This window comes from Nelumbo nucifera, chromosome 3 (assembly GCF_055504915.1).
Source record: "Nelumbo nucifera cultivar China Antique chromosome 3, China Antique-T2T, whole genome shotgun sequence".
NCBI classification, from domain to species: Eukaryota; Viridiplantae; Streptophyta; class Magnoliopsida; order Proteales; family Nelumbonaceae; genus Nelumbo; species Nelumbo nucifera.
Genome location: NC_142651.1, coordinates 87,529,927 through 87,547,635, shown reverse-complemented (window position 1 = coordinate 87,547,635; position 17,709 = coordinate 87,529,927).

Sequence of the window (17,709 nt, the reverse complement as noted above, 5' to 3'; positions counted from 1 at the left end):
TTGTATTATTTTTTATGTATTTGCACTGTACATATTTATATTTGTACTCTTAGGTTTAGTTTGGAAGGAGTATCTATATATATATATATATATATTAAAACAAAGAGGCCAAGAAATTTTCTCATTTTTTTGATTTTTTTGATTTTTTTTATTCCATGTCATTTTCAAGATAACCAATGAGATGCACTTTCCCAATAACCTAAATAATCACTTCTCCTAAAATTTTTCCTAATTAAACTACCTCCCCCACTATCCCCTACTTTCTCCAAAATTATCTCTAATTCCTATTTATTTTTAATGTTATCTCTAATTTAGTAGAGAGTTTGTCTCCTCAATTATCTCTAATTTCCCCTATGTTTTATCTATTTCTATCTAAAGAAAGTTTAGATTAAAAAAATTAATATTTATTTAAATATTCTAACAAAATTATAAAATATTTATTAAAAACACAAAAAAATAATTTTAAATTTTTACAAAATATATCATTAAATTATGTACTAACAATTTAAATTATGTTTTTTTGGACTATCAATTTAAATATTTAATAATATGTAATATCTTTAAATAAATAAAACTCAAATAACAAAAGATTTTAAATATTTTATAGATTGTTTAAATATTCATCATAACTAGATTTTCAATAGTTAAAATAACAAAATTATGTAATAAATTTAAAAAATTTCTTCAAAGTAGAAAAATATTTATAACATAATATTGACAATAAATTCAATAAATAATTTATATTTTAAAATTTAAACATTTTACATATTATTTAAGTATTTAAATAAATAAATATTTTAAATTACAAAATATTTAACACAACTAGTTTTTAAATAGTTAAAATAAAGAAATTATGTAATAAATTTAAAAAAAATCCTGAAAATTAGAAAAATAACTATAACATAATACTGGAATTAATAATAATTTAATATTTTTACATAATATTGTAGATAACTAATTTCAATTATATCAAGTAATAATTTGAGAAAATAACTTTCAAAAAAATAATATTTATTTATAATCATTTTAAACTCTTAATCTGTATTTATTATATAGTTATATATACTAAAATTAATATTTATTGTTTTTTGTGATAAATGTATTTTCAATGGTTATGTATAAATTTATTTTGCTTTTCTATTTAACAGAAAACTTTTAATAATTATTGGAGATTAAACTACTATGAATGATGTTTTTAAATTTACTTTATTGTACTTATTGTATTTATAATATTTTTGTTATAACTTATTAATTAAATTTTATTTGAGATAAAACTATTATTTGAGATTATACTATTTATTGACAAAGGTAATCTATTATTGTATTTTTTTAATTATTGTATTTTTTCATTATCAATATATTTTCAATAGTTGTGTATTTTCACCATAAATTTTCAATAATTATCGGAGATTAAACTATTCTTATTCATTAGAGATGAGACTATTAATTTAGCTGAAATTATGAGTATTCGTGAGCTGGTTCGGTTCGGCCATAGGCTATTTGGCCAACCAAATTGACTTGGTTAGGTTGGGGAGTTGGTCAACTGAAACCGATTGACCTTTTGTGAAATCCAACCCACTCAAATTGTACCAGTTTGGGTTGGTTTTTTGGTTTGGCCAGTCGGTTCAAACGATTTAGATTTAAAAATTAAATTAAATTTTAAAAATTATAGTGCAATTATTAAAAAAATAAACTTAAAAATTAGATTTATGATATAAAACATTTTAGATTAAGAAATATGGGAAATTTTCCACTTTTCCATATTACAAATTATATTTAAAATATAAAATATTAATATATATCCATGGTTAGGTCGTTCGATTTTAGTCGGTTTACAAATGGCCAAAGTGAAATTGATCCAACTTGGTCGAATTGGGAAATTTTTGAACCAAAGTCGACCTAAAATACAAGAAAAATGAGCAACTCAAGTCGAGTTGATCGGGTTGGTCAGTTTCATCAATTTGATGAATAAACCTAACTAAAATTAATTATTGTTATTTTTGTATTATAAAAAATTATTAAAAGTAGTAAATAAAATATGAATAATTATTAATTATTTAAAAATTTGAAAATATAAAACAATTGTACTCTTATGTGTTTCTATTAGGGTCATTTACTAGAATACACCTTTAGGGACGGTAATTTTCCCCATCCCCGACAGGGACCCAACTTCCCCGACCTAATGGGGCCAGGGATGGGGATTGTTTTGGCGTGGTGGGGGCGGGGGCGAGGGCAGGGACGGGGATTAATAGGAATCCCTAGTTGGGGTCAGGGATGGGGATTGAGGTCCCGTTCCACCCTGACCCCGATTATATATATATATATATATTAAATGTTATTTATATTAAATATACTATTATATTATTTATATTATATATATATATCAAAACATATTTAAAACATTATTTATAATTTAAAATTTTTATTTATTTTAAATAAATTTACTTAAAAAAATACTATTATCTGAAAACATTTTGGGGATTCGGGTCCCCATAGGGAACCCATCCCCGTCGGGGATCAGGGATGGGGGTTAATTTCAAAATCAGGGTTGGGGATGGGGAATATGATCCCCGCCCCGTTGCCATTCCTACACACCTTATAGTTTTACATATTTACTTAAACCTACCTTATAGTTTTCATTTTACTAAAACATCCCATGTATTTTCCAACTTATTTACTTAATCAATCTTTCATTAATGAGTTTTTGTTTTGCCATTAAACCCATGGTTTTTTATTCCAAAAATAGCCTTAACACTTTTTTTGTATAGAAAACAATTTTAACCAAATATAGCCAATAGAGTGGTTTTTTGTGTCTTATTAAGTGCAAAAATGATATTTTTATTTTTATTTTCTTTTGATTAAATTTATTTAAATGAACATCAGGGTCAACATTGTCATTTTCCACTATCATCTAATGAAAGATTGATTAAATCCATTGCAAATTACAAGTAGTGTTTTAATAAAATACTAACTATAGGGTAGATTTTAGTAAATCCCTGAAACTATAAGAGGTATTTTAGTAAATGACCCTTTCTATTATTTAACTTTCTCTTAATAAGTCTCGTGGATTGCACGGTTCCGCTAGTAAATATAAATATGTAGAGTGCAAAATCTTGTATTTTGTATCATTTTGTATGCATTTGCACTGTACATATTTGCTTTTGTATTCTTTCCAAGCTGAGCCTTAATTTTGACCTCAACAAACCAATATTTCAAATGGTAAATTTGTGTTGTTTTGGGGTTTTCCTTGGTCAAAGAGCAAGGAAATGTTATGAAGAATAAACGTGCCTTTGAAAATTGAAATGGGTTCAATGGGATGAATTTGTGCATGTGGTTTATGGAGATGATGCTTTTTCTAAAGATCAGATGAGCTGGAGACAAAATCATACAAATAGAGCTGAACTATCTATCACGAGTGAACATGCCAGTATTTCATACACAGTATGGTCCATGTGAGTTTCATGTGTACTAAATACTGTATGCTCACATGTGATAAATAGCCCTGCTAGACAGTGTATGCCCTTATCTCCAATCAGAACGATGTACATTATGACATTTAATGTAAATGAATAAAGTACATATTTGATTCATGTTATTGTGGTGTGTTTCTGTGTAATACCCTTAAACTGAACACATATGAGACTCGTGTTAGTTTAGAATCTTCACATCCGTTGGATAGATCTTGGGAGATTTATCCTACCAAGGCTGACACTGATGTGCCGCCAAATTGGTTGGGGTGGCTTGTCTCAGCTGCCAGGGTGAGACCTGAGGTACATGCAGTGTGGGTTTTCTTGAAACCCTAAATCGGACCAGAATTCTAGTATTGCCCTAGACCTTAGAGATAGATGGGCAAAACTGGAATGTTACACCTGACCCCTAGACTCGATTATAATACTACACTAGGTATTGGATTGGGCTATCTTTGATATGCCAATCAGTGAAATCCTTAGAGGGGGTCAAAACCTGGGTATGTTGGGATAGTTCGAGAATTTATCTGAGTGGGTGATCATAGTGACAGGATCAACCCCTTTGTCGAACAAAGTGAATGATCGGGGATGCACTCTCTCTGATGGAAACCAGAACTGCCGGCAGTCGATTTCAACCGTTGAAATTTGTTTTGCAAAATATATTTATATAGAGATATACATATATATTATGGTTTCAAAATATTTGCAAAAAGGTTTTAATTCCCGGGATCCATGTGAGTAGAGAGTGTAGCACTGTACCTTGCAACTGAGGGAGAGGTCCTCTCTTGTCGGGCAGTGTTTGATCATTATGGGCTGAGAGGTTAAGTGTAAGATCATTGAGGGTAATACTTGATGGGCTAGCCTTGCATCTGCCCATAGTCCTTGGGTTTTTATAAGGTGGCTTGACCCAGAGACCATTTAGTGTAAGTGTTGGGATCATTAAGAGCCCATGGTGATGGGCTCAAGGGTTCATTGTCTCTTATAGTGAATTCGGCCAGGCCTTATAACAGAGGCTGGGCTGAACCCATGTGGCTGATGCGTAGATCAATGTTTGGGTCCTACACAATACAAGGATATCCAACTGAGTAGTAGTTTGGAGGATAAGTGAGCACATAGATTTAATGGGCCTAAAGCCCAATTCGAACTAGCTTAATTAGATTAATTAAAGAGAGTACTGATCCAAATAAAGATTTGGATCAGGAAACTCCTAATTAGATTAGGAGGGCTGATCTTTATTTACAGATAAGATAAGGGATTATCCTTATCTCTTAAAGAGAGAGTCCAGATCCAAATACAAGATTTGGATTAGGAAAATCCTAATGGGATTAGGAGAACCTCTCTTTAAGGCTATAAATAGAGGAGCAGGGCAAACCTCCAGTTCATCCTTCAGTTTACTGATTCAAGAGAGAAGATAGCATACAGTTGGATTGCCTCTATCTTCTGCTCTTGCTCTCTCCTGCTATTGCCGCCATAACCAGTTCGATCTCCACTCTGGGAGCGATCAAGAAAGGGTTCTTGATATCATCATTTGGCCGAAAAGGTGATCTTAAGTCGTGCTCACTCGCCATCCATCAGATTCTTGCTGAAGAGCCATCTTGCTAATTCTGCTTCATCCTGCGCCGTGTCATCTTCGGTGGAAACAGTCTTTGGATTCATCTTTGGGCGTGAACACCTTCATTGGAGGTTACTATTACTTCATATAAGGTATAACCCTCCACTCCCTTTTGGTTTCAGATCTGGTCTGGTTTAGGTTCAAGATTGATCATTGAAAATACAGTCTTCTAAAATAGGGAATGTGAATCGCACATGAGAGAGAGATAAATTTTTGAAATTTCGCCCTACCTTCCTGCAGGGTTCGGCTATCCATATGATGGATCTCTTATCCCTTCAAGCCCAGCCTGATGTGCATGGTTTTGTCTCTAGCTGGTTTGAAAGAAAAGATAAAGAAATCGGGATTGGCACTTCTATCCTTTATTTCATGGGGAGATATTCTCAATGCAAAGCTATAATGGGTGTTTAAACGGGTTTTGCACCGACTGAATCTAGTTTCAAAGAAATCAGTACAAAACAGGAATTAACTGATAATCTGATTTTATATATTGATAGACGGCTACTCTGTAGAATAACAGAGTATTCAGCCTTGCGTGCAATCTCTGATTTCTTATGATGTTTTATGAAATAGTGTTCAGTGATTGCACCTTTAATGCAACTGAACGCCCCCCCGAGGATTCAGATCCAACAAGGGGACCACAAGCAGTTAGAAAAGATCCCAAAAAAAAAAGGAAAAAAAAAAGAAAAAAAAGAAAAAGAAACTACCTTGGACCCAGACCCAGCAATTGCTTGAGCTGGACTGCTTTATTGGTGGGCCAACATTTGAAAGCTGCATTGATGGACCGAAGGTTCTACAGCTAGATAGGAAGGATCTGCGTCTTTCCTGGAAATTATGAATCCTTTGAAATTTGAATAGTCGATGGAGAACAATACGGTATATTACACTAATTATGTGTTTGATTTTTGTGGACGTTTATAGATGGAGTGTTTATTGTTTTAATAAACATTTAATTGAAAAATATTATTTTAAATGCTTATTGTTTTTGTTTTTTAGTTGGGCATTTTAGGTAATACTCCATAAAATTATCTTTTATAGTTTAACATTTATTGGTTTTGTTATTTGGTTGGGTGTTTTCAAGTAACACCCCTATAAAGTTATCTTCCACCTCAGTTTACAATGTTCTATTCTGATAAGTATTTCATTTTAATAAATGTTAGGGCATTAGATAAAACCATAATTTGAAGTTTTCCCCAACCTATCAAACACATAAGTCTTAAGGATTCATTTGGTTTGTAATCAGAATTAGAATCAGAATGGAATTTGAAATCCTTTGGAATGGTCTATTCCCCTATTCTGTTTGGTTCAGACAGAAATGAGAATGGAAATTAAAATCATTAAGAATGAGATTTCATTCTTAAGGGAAGAGCAAGGAATGGCCATTCCCTCAAAATGGGGGAATGCCATTTCAGAATAAATGAGAATGGGATTCTGATTCCATCCAACAAACAATTAGAATTGAAATAGCCCATTCTAATTCTGATTCCGGACCCCTATTCCTACAAACCAAACAGGGCCCAAGTGGTACTGATAAATGCCAACGCCCTAAGTGATACTGATACGGTGGCATCCACAGAACCCAACATAGCCTAAATGTATAATTCTGAACCATCCATTAGGTTATTGCCGTACACAACTTCTCTCTCTTGGACCCATCAAAGGATACATGCCAGATAGATGGCTGCGATTTGTAGAATTCAAAGGGGACTGCCTTTGGGATTTGGATATCTTTTACGTGTCACTCACCCGTTGGATGCTCCAAATCAACGGAATTCCAATTCATTAACCCTACATTAAAAAATCCCTCCAGGTGAATCCTCATTTGCCCAATTGAGTCAAACGCATCCTCTGTCCTTTAGCCTTTTCGCCTCATATGCGTCATGTATTCAAAATTTCCTTGTTTGTGTGCTATGACCCAATCTGTGTGGTCTTTCTCGGAACCAAAAATTTGTTTTCTTTATAGAACTGGAAGCGTCAACCTTTCACTCCCTCTCTCGGAGGTTTTCTTAACGGTCTCAACTCTCAACTCTCAACTCTACTACAAAGTCCACCTCCTCCTTTTCCTCACACCTTCCTCAAACTCCCATACAAAGAGAACCAGTTGAGTACTTGAATTTGATAAATTAATCGTCTACACATCAAAACATTCGAGAGAAGGTTGCTTGCTGTAAAAGAAAAGAGTGATAGTTGCAGTTTTGCTTATTTTCCATGTCTGGAGAAGGAAAAAAACCAGTTTTAGTGAAATTCATCAACACTCAATATGTCCAAATTGATGCCATGAACTTCAAATCTGTGGTTCAGAGTCTCACGGGCAAAGATGCCACCATCAGGGTGGCCGGAGCTGATGGCTCATTTGTAGGACGAAATGTAAATAGGCAAGAGAGCATTGAAGATGGGGTTGGAACAGCTGGTGGCTCAAGGTCGCCAAGAGATCTTGCAATGGAGTTGGACAGATTGCTGAAGGGGCTGCCGCCAATGGATGACTTGCATCTCATGTGGGCTGAATGAACTGACTACAAATTTATCTTTGTATTATTCATTTATTTATATGTATATTTTCAATCATTATCTATTGATCAGGTTCTTAGGTTATGTTTGTTTTAAAGGAAAAGAGAGGGAAAGGAAGGGAAACCTGTACAAACCTTTTATCACATGTGTTTCAATTGAAGTTTTCCGGTGAGAGAGGTCTGTTACCAGCCAGTCATGTTGTGATGAATGGGAGAAGAGGGGGGCTGGTTATGAGGTAGGCATGCCGGTGAACTGGAAAAGAGAATGAGAGGAAAAGAATAACAAAGTCCCTAGCCCCTAAGGTTTTGGGAAAGGAGGGGGGGGGGTGGAATTACCCTAACATCGTTTATAAGCCTTCTATTTTTTCAAGTAATAGTGAGATCTTTCATTATTTTTTTAGCTTTTGAGGTCTTTTAATATAAATAAAATAATTTTTAATTGAATAAAAATAAAAAAATATTTTTCATATATATATATATATATATAATAAGGATGATCACGTCAAATGGCCTGTTCTTGTTCCATTACCCCAACCCTGCAATTTTAGAGGGGGTGAATTAGCATGCCCCCTCTCCTTTCTCACTCCTAATGGAAATGTGTTGTCTCAAATTTGTTTATTTCTATTAATCCTCACTTCTTAATTACCTAAAAATCTTCCTAAAATCTCTCTCTCTCTCTCTCTCTCTCTCTTTCTCTCTCTCTCTCTCCACACCATTAAAACCTCTCAAATACATAAGGAACCTCTAGTTTTCATACTACCCTTGGTGCACCTTCTTTATCTTTTTTGATTAAACTCTTACTATATTATCATCATTCCATTTTCTTCTTCTTCCTCTCAACATTCCTCTTACTCTCTCTTCTCATCATAATGGCCACATATTAGATAAGCTATTTTTAAAACACCGTTATACGAACATGACCTATTAAAAATAATTATTACTTTTAAACATGTTTGGTTACATAAGCTACATGTAATCCTATACTAAAATAAGGATGAGCACATGAGATGACCTTTCCATGCCGCATTACCCCAACTTTGCAATTCTAGAGGGGGCGCACTATTCCCTTTCCAAGCCTCTAGAGTTGCCACCTCAGCATGTCCCCTCTCCCTTTCCCACCCCTAATGGAAGTGTGTTGTCTCAAATTTGTTTACTTCTATTAATCCTCTCTTCCCAATTACCTAAAGATCTTCCTAAAATCTCTCTCTCTCTCTCTCCACACCCCTAAAATCTCTCCTAACACATTAAGAAACTTCTCCACTTTTCATGCTGCACCTTCCTTAACTTTTTGATCAACCTCCTACCATGCATATTTATCATCTTTCCATTTTCTTTTTCCTCCTCTCAACATATTCCTCTTATTCTCTCTTCTCATCGCAATGATCACATTTTAGATAACTCATTTTTAAAACAATGTTGCATAAACCTGACCCATTAAACATAATTATTGCCTTTAATCATGTATGGTTACATATGCTACATGTAAAATTACATAATTGACCTGAACTATCCTAAATTAACATTAACTTAAGTTAAGTTAGGTTAGACTAACTTAAACTTCCCTAAATAGAGCTAATTTAATTAACATAATTATCTTAATTAAGTTTCACTAACCTATTAACTTAATTCAAGTTTAATCTTTTCTCGATACTATTAGTTACGTGTAAAGTTACCTAATTAAATTAATGCACTAATTTATTTTAATTAGGAAATTAATTAAAGTTAGCTAATTAATAAATAATATATTTGATTAGCTAATTCTAGTATTACCTAATTAAATTGAGTAACATAACTATCCTAGTTAATTCATTTAATTAAGTTAAATGGACTTAAATTAAGTAACGTAGTTAATAAACTTTAAATTAAGTTACCCTAATTAACCTACAAAACCTAATTAATGAAGTTAACCTTAACCCAATGTTTTAAAAGTCAAACTGAAAATGGAACGCCTGGGTTCTAGGTTAGTGGTTCAATCATCAGGTTTGAAATGAATCCACTTATGATATTGATCAATGTTTTGAAAATCAACATGGAACCAGAACCACTTTGGCCACTGGTTTCTGGGTTAGTGGTTTAATAGTTCAGTTTGAACAAAAGGCCTATTACAATTTAAAAAATAAAAATAAATAAAATAAAAATGGCCAAGACTATTGTCACGGTTGAACGGGTCAATGGTTTGACCATTCAGGTATGGTTTTTGGCCAAGATATGGGGGTAAGGGTGAAATGGAATCGGTTTCCTCGAGTTTCTCAGCCCAAATGGTTAAACCGTCTAGGTCAATGACGGTTCGAAAACCATGATATTCATCATAAATATAACAAAATATTAAAATTGTAAAAAATAGTTATCAATCTGTGAATAGTTATCCACTTCAAACAGTTCAATGATGATATAGTATATGGATCAAAGGTCCACTGACCAAAATCAACTATACTTTAGAAAATCATGGGCTAAGTGGTAATCAAACAAAAAATATGATCAATTTTCCATTGAAAGAGCTAAGCTCAATGATCTTTGTAGGGGATGTAGAGCCAAAATTTTTTCTTTGGGGGCCAAAACCTAATTAAATGTGTGGGATGGGAGAATAAACATGGATGGGGCTTTGGGGGGGCTAATCATTTGGTGGGGTGGGGGGAGAGGGGAAATTTACATGGAGAGGGGTAATATAAGTGGGGATTAAGGTTCCCCCGGGTTGCCCTGGCTCTGTCCTTGATCATGAGGTTGCTTTACCCCTTGCTTATGTTAGAGCCTTTTCCTCCTATATTCAAAAAAATAAAAAAAAATTGGGATAAATTTGATTTAACTAATTAGAAATGTCATAAAACTCCTACTATATACTTGACAAAGCCATATATTAGACAAAGCCCGTGTGCGTCCTAACTAATAGATTATCATAGGAAAGGTACCCGCGAAGATTATTGGAGGTTAATTAAAGGATATTTAAGCTCTATTTGGATTCTTCATTCTCACTTCCATTCTATGGAAATGAAATTACAATTAATTTCATGTCATTTCAAATTCCACTAAAATGCAAAATTTAAATGCTAAAATCCCTGTCTTTTTCCATATTCTATGATGTTGAAATAATAGATCCAATAAACAAGAAAAATTGGAGACTCCTCTAACCCAATCTATATTTGGGTCTGCCGTCGCACGGATTGGCCTGGGGCAACGAAGTAAATTCACTCTTCAGGTTTCAGATGTTGGCCGAGGACCCCGGGGCCTCAAAAAAGGTTGACCGAAGCCGAGGCAAAGTGTTCCTTCCAAGGACTACAGTAGCCGAGGCAAGGTGTTCCTTCCGAGGACTACGGTAGCCGAGGACAACAAGTCAAGGCGAAGTCCCAGGTGGCCAAAGATGCTGCAAGACAAGGAGTGTTAGAGGCATCGGGATAGATACCCGAGGCAGAGGCTCCGACGCTCAAGTTATTACGAGGTGTAGAGTAAGGAAAGGTGTAGGAGAGCACCTTGGAGAGAGTCCTCGGATGCACTAGATCTCCTTGAATCAATGCTAAGAAAACAATGTTGGTGTAGGGAGTAAATGAATGAGTGATGTTGGAGTTTCTCTGCTCTAGCCCCTTTTAAGGGGCAGTTACCTCTTATTTATACTTGAGTGTGCTAGGGGTAGGGGTAGGTGAAGATGAACACCCCGGATGAGAGCTGTACGAGGTCAGGATGTAGGCCCTGGCGGGTACACCAGACAATTATGTGATTAGCTCTGTATGAAGGTAGCAGGGCTCCCTCCTACTATGGCTGACGCTAGCAGGCATTAGTGGGCTAGGCCTCCCAACCCTATGTGGGCTGGGCCAAGCTAACCCACATCACTTGCCCCCCACTCCTGAGACTGAGGTGAGGCCACGGATTTTGCCCGTAATGAGGGTAGTAATTGAAGTAAGGCTTCAACTTCGGTCATTGGGAGTAGTGGTTGTTATGCCTTCGGATTCGTTAGTCGAGGGATGTCCTACAGTGGCATCATCTTCGCTGTTTGCATCATCCCTCTTCAGTTCGGAAGTGTGAGCGATGTGGATGCCTCGGCTTGGCGGGAGTGTCCTGTATCCCGCACGGGCAGGTCACGTTAGCGGGGCTACTGTGCAGAGGATGGCCATCCTAGGAGTCCTATGTTTGCTAGGTTGAACGATCCGTCTAATGGTTTGCGATGAGCGGGCATTTCGGTTCGCTCGGCGGGTTGCCACGGGCGATCCTCGCGGTCCACCCAATGTCGTTTCGCCTTCCGAGAGCATGCGCTAGGAGGTGCAGTGAGACTAGTCTGTAGGAGCGGGGGACTTCCGCATCCGTTGGATCTGCGTCTAGGTGGTGCATCGCAGTTGGATGGTGGGAGCGGATTGGTTTCAGCCGTCGGGTTTGGAAAAATCCAGGCCATTCAATTTCTTTTAAATAGGGGCCTTGGTAGTGATTTTCTTCTCTGTTTGAATTTAGACGCCTTTGCTCTTGAGTGAACGCAGCTCCCCAACTCTCAATTCTCCATTACTTTTCTACTTCTTCCCTTCTTCGGTACACTTCACCCTCTCTTAGGTAATCAAAACATGTTGTTTTCAGATTCTGGTCCTGAGTGCCATGAACTCCCGAACATCTCGGGAGGGAGCTCTCCTACAACCCTTTCACCCCTGTCTTCTCTGGGTTCTTTAGCCGTAGTCCCCCTTCAACGGGAGGTGGCTGTTTTGAGGGAGAGGTTAACCTCGAGGGGTGCCGAGGGTAGTCACCGGGGAAAGGATTCTCCCAATGAAAGCGCCGCTTCGGCGTCGCCGAGGGAACCCGAGGGATCTCCTCTCTCCGAGGATGATGCCGTGGTACTCGTCGCCAGACCAGTGGGAGGGAGTGCTACCCGAAGGGTGGTTGACGCTGGTGTCTACGTTCGGAGTTTGATAGCTCCTTAGACATGTGTCAAGTCAAATCCTTGGCGATGAGGTTCCACATACCCCGGTCTTATAACCTGAGGGTCCTCGATGTGGGCGATAGGCCATGGCCCCCCGAGGAGGAGGAAATCTGTATCTACCAGCATTTTTTAGAGTCTGACCTTAGGTTTCCCCTCCCAACCTTAATCTTCGAACTGCTGGAGTGGTACGACATCACTATTAGCCAGCTCATACCAAACGCGCTCAGGACCATCGTGGCGATGATAGTGTGGGCTCGGCTCAGGGGCATGGAGCTGATGTTGAGACTGTTCCATTTCATGTTCGTGCCGAGGAAGCATGCTTCTGAGGCCAACATGTATTACTTCCACCCGAGGAGGGGGAAGCCAGTGCATAACCCCTCGTTCGTTCACGGGTGGAAGGATAAGTTCTTTTACGTCTCCTGCCCCGAGGGCTGGCATTTCAGGTCCGACTAAGGGGAGGCCTGCGTCAACATCGAGAGATATCCCCCACCGCTCCGAGACGAAGAGGTTGCAGCTGTAGCTCACCTACTTGTAATGGGAACATTCCAGGCGAAGCCGTTGGTGGAGGAGGAGGTCCCCCTAGTCTTCATTGGGATTAGCCCAACCCCCCTCGATAGGAGAGGTTCTGTGGTTAGTGCGTCTTCCATGTTCTTTTCTTTTTCACTAATGTACTAACTGTTGTCCTTTGCTATTTCGCAAAAGTGCCAATGGATGCCAAGCAATGTTTGCCGGAGAAGGCTCGGGCGAAGCAGGCTGGGAAGAAAGCCGGAGGGCAGATGCCGAAGAGGCCCAGTGATGAAGCTGCCCCCCTGCCCCAGTGAAGGGGAGAGATTCGCAGTTTCCCGCCAAGGGGAAGCAGCCGGTGGTGGCACCGAAGAAGACGGTTGAGGTGCCGAAGAAGCCCACCACCGGGGTAGAGTTTCCAAAGAAGCCTATGGATGGACCTGAGGCGGATAGGAAGAGGCCCGCTGTGGACACGTTGAGGGAGGAGCCCCCGCGGAAGCTTGCCAACACTAACAGGCAGGCCGAGGAGGTTGTGCAGAGATCCATGCCTGTGAAGCGCCCATCTCGTCCTTCATCAGCCCCTCCATCAGTATAGGGGGTACCCAAGAGAAACGAGGGGGTTGGGAAGACCTTCCGCCCACAATGGCAGCTCCGAGAGGGGGACTCCATTCGTGACGAGGGGGTCAGCCAAGAGCTGGTTAGCGGATCCATCTTGCCGAGGGATCGCTACCGCCTTTTGCAAAGTGACCCCAAGTCCATTTACGATGAGGGCCTGTGCCATTTGGCCGAGGTAAGATGTTCCCCAATACTTCATCATGTATATATTTTTATTTTTTATTTTTTACTAAATGGTATTGTGGCAGGCCTGTCCACACTTTGTCGGTTTGGGGGACCGAACAAGATTGGCCATGGGTCACACTGACAAGGTAGAGAAGGAGAAGAAGGCCACGGAGGAGAAGCTCAAGAAGGAAAGGGAGAAGCTCCAGAAGGCAACCGCCACCGCTGAGGAGAAGCACCAGAAGTTCCGAAAGGCGATTTTGGATGAACAATCGCTTCGGGATTGCCTTGAGGCTCAGTTGAAGGAGGCGCAACAAGGGCTTTCCAAAGAGCAAATAGAACGGGTGTGGCTAGAAAGCATCATCACAGAAGCGGAGAGACGATCTGTCGAGGCCAAAAAGATGGTTGTCGAGGCAGAGGCAAAAGCTGCTGAAGCCCTAGCTTTGGTAGAGGAGTCAAAGAAGGCAGCGGCCGAGGCAGTGGAGGTGTACAAGAAGTCTTCCGACTACTTGGATGCGCTGATGGAGTATGCTTCATCATCCTACCTCGACGGTATTGAAGATACCAAGAAGGCACTCCTACTGGTGTTGCCAGATTTTGATGTCGAGGGACTGCAAGTGATCCTTGACGCTCCTACCAAGACTCAGCCAACCAAGGATGTCGTTCCCCCTCTTGCCAATGATGAGGCACATGCATAGACTTTTCCCCCTCCTACTCTCTTTTTTTTTTATCGTTGTAATACTTGCACTTTGTTTTGTTTTTTTAAAGGCAATACAAAATTTTTGTAAAGGTTGTACAAGACCAACATTGAATAGTGAATGAAGCTATTTTTTGTGTATACTGTGTTTCATGCATGTTGTTTCTTTCCCTTTCTCTTTCTCTTTTTTCTTTTTTTTGTGAAGGTCCTTTCCCCTCCGAAAGGTTGAAACCACGATACACAAGGCACACATGATTCAGTTGTAGTATTTGTTTATTTGCATGCTCATTTCGACTTGTTGGGATATTGGGAGCTGAGGCGGAGTCATACATCCGAGCCGGGGCTCGCCTGGCTTCCAAATCCCGTGCTATCCCAGACGAGGCCGAAGAGACCTGGCATCGTGGCCGAGGTCTAGGGACAAAGTATACCTCCAAGGTACTTGTGTGGATGGAGAGCTACGACGGAGTAGCACCATCGGGGTGCAACTCCCCTGACTCGTTCTTACCAAGTATTTTCTCAGGGGAGGCCAAGGCATCCCATCGGCGAAGTCGAGGGCTCTGTCTCATTATTTTCTTTGCGCTAAGTGTAGATAGCTGAGGGGGTCACCACGCTCCGAGGTGATGAGGTGAGGTGAAGAGGAACTTTGCTTCATTCATTCATTCATTCATTACTTTCATCAAAAAATTACATTCATCTGTAGTACATCCGGAGGTTCTCCGAGTTCCTCGTCCGAGGGACGGGTCTTCCATCTAAGTTTTCCAGCCAAAATGTGCAAGGGTCGAGATCTTGCTTAATCTGGTAGGGGCCTTTCCAGTTGGGGCGCATCTTTCCTACTCCAGGTTCGGGAACCATGACCTTCCTGAGGACAAGGTCTCCCTCTCTGTAGTGCCTTTCTTTCACTCTGGAGTTGTAGTAGCGGGCCACTCACTGCTGATAGGCAGTCATCCTAATTTGTGCTTATTCTCGGGTTTCTTCCAGCAAGTCTAAGTTTGCTCTGAGGGCTTCGTCATTCTTGGCCTCGGTATACCCTTGGATCCGAAGCATCGGCTTGCCAATCTTCGCTGGGATCACTGCCTCCTTGCAGTAGGTTAGGCTGAAAGGGGTTTCTCCCGTCACTATCCAAGGTGTGGTTTGGTACGCCTAGAGGACTTTATGTAGTTCGTCGGCCCACAGGCCTTTAGCTCTATCCAACCTGGTCTTTAGTCCGTTCAGGATGGTAAAGTTCGTGACCTCGGCCAGTCCGTTCGTTTGGGGGTAGCCCACCGAGGTGTATTGTTGCCTGATGCTGAGGGAGGTGCACCATTCTTGGAATTTAGTGTCATCAAACTATTTTTCGTTGTCCGTGACTAGCATGTGGGGGAGGCCGAAGCGACAAATAATGTTCTTCCAAAAGAAGTTCTGAATTGTCCGCGCTGTGATAGTGGATAGGGGTTCAACCTCCACCCACTTAGTGAAGTAATCCACAACAACGATGAGGTACTTCCTGCCTCCCGTTGCCTGAGGGAAGGGGCCGAGGAGGTCCATCCCCAACTTGGCAAAGGGCCAGGGGCTGCTGAGGGCCAAGAGGGTGGTGGCTGGTTGATGGTAGAGGTTGGCATGTCTCTGACACTGATCACATTTCCGCACCAGCTTGGCCGCATCCTTGTGAAGTGTCGACCAGAAGTACCCTTGCCTTGATGTTTTCTGGGCTAGGGTTTGGCCGCCGAGGTGATTGCCGCAGATGCCTTCGTGAATATCTCGGAGCACGTACTCGCCCTCCTCTTTGTGGAGGCATTAGAGGTAAGGCAAAGTGAAGGACCTCTTATAGAATTTTCCTTCTAGCAGAGTGTAGTGCGCTGCCTGTTGTTGGAGTTTTCGGGCTTCGTTCCTGTCATCGGGTAGCCTTCCTGTCAGTAGGAAGTTGATGATAGGATCCATCCAAGATGTTTCGGCCTCTACCGGTAGGATTTGGATGTCCTCTATGGAGGGTCAAACCAATCTTTCCACGCACACAGTGCAGCCGAGGGCCGCATCCGAGGTTCTCGCCAATTTGGAAAGGGCGTCGGCTTGGGTGTTCTCGACTCACGGGACTTGTTGTAGAGAGAAATGTTGGAAGTGGCGGGCTAACTCTTGGACTTTGGCGAGGTACTTAGCCATGCTTTGTTCTCTGGCCTCGTACTCACCATTGACTTGATTCACCACTAGCTGCGAGTCGTTGAGGACTTTGACGTGCGCGGAGCCAAGGTCTCGGGCGAGCTGCAACCCCGCCAAGAGGGCTTCGTATTCGGCTTCATTGTTGGATGCAGTGAACTCGAATCTCAGTGCATACTCTATGATGACATCATCGGGGGTGAGGAGAATGAGGCCCGCTCCACTCCCTTTGGCATTGGATGAACCGTCGACAAACAGTCTCCATGCGACGGGTGCCTCCTCGGTCGGTTGTGCTTTTTCTGACTCATCTTCATGGGGCCAGCTAAGGGGCCTATTGAAAGTTCTTTCTGCTACGAAGTCAGCCAAGGCTTGCGCTTTGGTCGCGGGCCTTGGCTGGTATTGTATGTCAAAATCCGACAGTTCTATCGCCCACTTAATTAGGCATCCTGAGGTCTCTGGCTTGGCAAGGACAACTCTGAGGGGCTGATTTGTCAGGACCACTATGGAGTGGGCTTGGAAATACGGCCTGAGCTTTCTGCCTGAGGTGACAAGGGTGTAAGTTAGCTTTTCCACTTCAGGGTACCTGGTCTCGGCATCGCAGAGGACCTTGCTGACATAGTATACAGGTCTCTGGACTCCGTCATCTTTCACCAGGACCGAGCTGACGGCCTCGTCTCCAGCTGATAGGTACAAATATAGGGTTTCCCCTGGTACTGGCCGAGCGAGGAGCGGAAGTGAGGCGAGGTATAGCTTGAGCTCGTCAAAGGCACGCTGGCACTCCTCTATCCACTGAAAATCTTTTAGCTTCTTGATGGCGCAAAAGAAGGGATGGCAGCAGTCTACAAATTTTGACATGAACTGGTTGAGGGCGGCTATGCTATCAGTGAGTCTCTGAGTCTCCTTTACTAACCGAGGGGGTGCCATGTCTAGTATGGCTTGTACCTTGGTTGGGTTGGCTTCAATGCCTCTTTAAGTGAGGACGAAGCCTAAGAATTCCCGAGGTAACCTCGAAGGCACACTTGCTCGGGTTGAGCTTCATGTTGAATTTACGCAGAGTATTAAAGGTCTTGGCCAGGTCCAAGGTGTTCGCTTCGGCCTTCAGGCTCTTCACCACCATGTCATCTACG